The 2,848-nt window shown below is 38.0% G+C and overlaps 1 long non-coding RNA gene across 1 annotated transcript; it reads right to left on the bottom strand.

Moving 5' to 3' along the window:
- Positions 1-1,427: 1,427 nt before the first annotated feature.
- LOC109465701 lies at positions 1,428-2,546 on the bottom strand. Its single transcript, XR_002139984.1, has 3 exons — positions 2,527-2,546; positions 2,027-2,143; positions 1,428-1,513 (listed from the first exon to the last, which is right to left on the bottom strand). It is a non-coding gene; the product is annotated as an uncharacterized LOC109465701 (long non-coding RNA).
- Between the last annotated feature and the right edge of the window lie 302 nt (positions 2,547-2,848).

The raw sequence follows: 2,848 nt of genomic DNA, 5'->3' as shown, positions 1-2,848 counted from the left end.
CTTTACCCGTTTCACGTAAATCTAACGATTTGCGGCACTGTTGTGACTCTTTGGTCATAGTTACAGGAAGCGGAATTTCTTGTTTTTTTTTTCTAGGAACAGGCCAAAATCAATGCGCGCGCGGACGTCATCCATAAAATTTACTTGGTGTGGCCTAAAGAAGAAATTTTGACAAGGGGGGAGGAGGATTTCAAACCCCTCAAAACACAGAATGGCTTAGCAATAACTGGCATAACATACAACTTCTGACTGGCCATGAATGTTGTAGAAATGATGACGTACCTTCAACCTCCCCTCATCACTCTCATGGGTCAGTTTTCTCAGGTCACCACCTCCAGTCTGCAGTGAGTATAAGGCCACACCAATTTAATTTCTTGGTTAACGGATTTTTCTTGAAAAATAATGGAGCGGGTGGGCGAAAAAAAAATAAAAACAGGCCTAGGCATCCTATTATGGCCCAAAATGGTACGATAGGAGCCATGAAGTCAACACACCAGACTGGCACAAAATTTAAACAATGAATTTTGAACTTTTAATGATATCATTGCATTGAAAGATGGAATAACTCTTATATAACTAGGATGAAAAGGACTGTTTTCAGCTGTTCAGGGCAAAATATGAGCATTTTGCAGTTGATTCTGAATTTTTATTTTTATTTGCAAACCGAAACAAAATGAAGCGGGCGAATCCGTTAACCAAGAAATTAAATTGGTGTGGCCTAAGGACAACAAAACAAAATGAACTCCACATTTATTATGTTTACCAAAGGAAAACGTATTGTTTTTGCTATGTTTCTAATTTTCCTCCAGTGACCTCTGGCCTGACTGAACCATGGTAACTGGTGTTGGGTTACAGTATGTTGCAATTTTATACTGTAGGAGGATTTTATACAATAGGCCAAGGTAAACGTTATGCATTTATTTGATCTTCGCAAATGTTACTTTTTTAGTTTAACATAATTGTTATGTCTATGGAAAATATGAAAGAATAGCCTTCCCTGGTCTTGTTAAGATGATCATACTGAATGTTTGTACAGGGTTACATTATGTTGCAATTTTATACTGTAGGAGGATTTTATACAATAGGCCAAGGTAAACGTTATGTATTTGATCTTCGCAAATGTTACTTTTCTAGTTTAACATAATTGTTATGTCTATGGAAAATATGAGAGAATAGCCTTCCCTGGTCTTGTTAAGCCATCATACTGAATGTTTTTACAGGGTTACATTTTGTTGCAATTTTATAGTAGGAGGATTTTATACAATATGCCATTGAAGGTAAACGTTATGCATTTGATCTTCGCAAATGTTACTTTTCTATAGTTTAACATAATAATAATTGTTATGTCTATGGAAAATATGAGAGAATAGCCTTCCCTGGTCTAGTTAAGCCATCATACTGAACGTTTGTACACTTTTTACTTCCTACCTCGGAATGAAGTTTGATCTGAAAAACATGGCTTCCGCCAGTATTATTGTTCAGCGGACAAGGTTGAACAATCTCCGTGTATCAGCTAAGGCCACAGCAAGTAATTTTTATGGATGACATCCGCGGGCGCATTGATTTTCGCCTGATTTGGGAAAAAAAAAACAAGAAATTTGTTGCCCTTTGACGGTGGTCAACATTCCAAAAATGGACAAAATGGCATGCCTTGCCATGCTGGAAAGTAACATGGCAGATAAACATGAAGAGAGGAGACAAGACAAGGCTCTGATTTATTGTTTTGACTTTTACTTTGATGCGGTGATGTTTTTTATTCCTTTTATACGCTCCCACGGAATCAAAACCATTTGTACAATGATTGAAAACTTTCCTAAAGTTGTTTTAGTGACAAATGGATGTTGTGATAGTTGGCAGTAAAGTTAGCACCATATAGGTATCATTTCTTGTTTAATAGGGTTTATGATGTCAAAATTTCAGAATATAGGAATCTTGTTTTTTTGGACCCGCCTTGTTTTTTTTCGCCCTCTCGCATTAGATTTTGGAGTCTGCGGAGGATGTTATCCATAAAATTTACTTACTTGACCTAATGTAGGACTTACCTCTACCTGACTCAAATTGTTCTCGGCCATCATCAGGGCAGACATCGTGTCGTAGGGGTTTTCTTCGGTAATTCGAAGTGCACTCGCTCTCAACAGAACACCTACAGAGGTCATCAAATAAATCCACAAATACTTGAAATAGCAAGTGACTTTCTGGATTCCACTGGCGATAAGACGTCTACATACGCTAAAACTGTCGACAAGATCTCAGAAATACCAAGAAAGACTTAACTTTCTTCCTGTAAGTGTAAAATGTCCTCACAAGCGATAATGACCTTGAGAATCTTACGTGACCTTGCGGTAACCAGATTGTTTAGAACCCTACGAACTTTTTGTGCTTCATTTCGAAAGATATTTTGACATTTGTGCGGTCTATCAGCCTTAAAAAGTGGCACTCGCACGTAACATGTTACTGAGATTTGCGACTTTTCTAGGATTTTTCTCGGTATTTTTCACCTCAAACAGGAGAGAGAAAGCTTCCCACCTTGTCCGTGAGCACGAAACTTGTCGAATGTGTAGAATTCGAACCTGCGTCCATGGCAACACGAGTAAACATGGTGCACGGCGTTCGAACGCGTGGGAGGAATGAACCTGTGATTTGCGTTCTGAAAATGGAAACATCCGTCAAAAATCGTGTCGTACTGTAGACGTTTATGAAAATATGATTCCTTTTGAGGTAGATTTTTCAATATCAATAGGATTTCATCATTAAAATGGATCTTTAGAATACGATTGAGCGTTCATTTTACATTTAGTTGTGACGTGTCGTGTATCATCATTCCTGCCAACAGTAGCAATCAGGTCGC

The sequence above is a fragment of the Branchiostoma belcheri genome, unplaced genomic scaffold (genome assembly GCF_001625305.1).
Source record: "Branchiostoma belcheri isolate BF01 breed outbred unplaced genomic scaffold, Haploidv18h27 scaffold1560, whole genome shotgun sequence".
Classification (NCBI taxonomy): Eukaryota; Metazoa; Chordata; class Leptocardii; order Amphioxiformes; family Branchiostomatidae; genus Branchiostoma; species Branchiostoma belcheri.
Note: the sequence above shows the minus strand (reverse complement) of the source record. Positions and strands in the feature narration are given on the sequence as shown.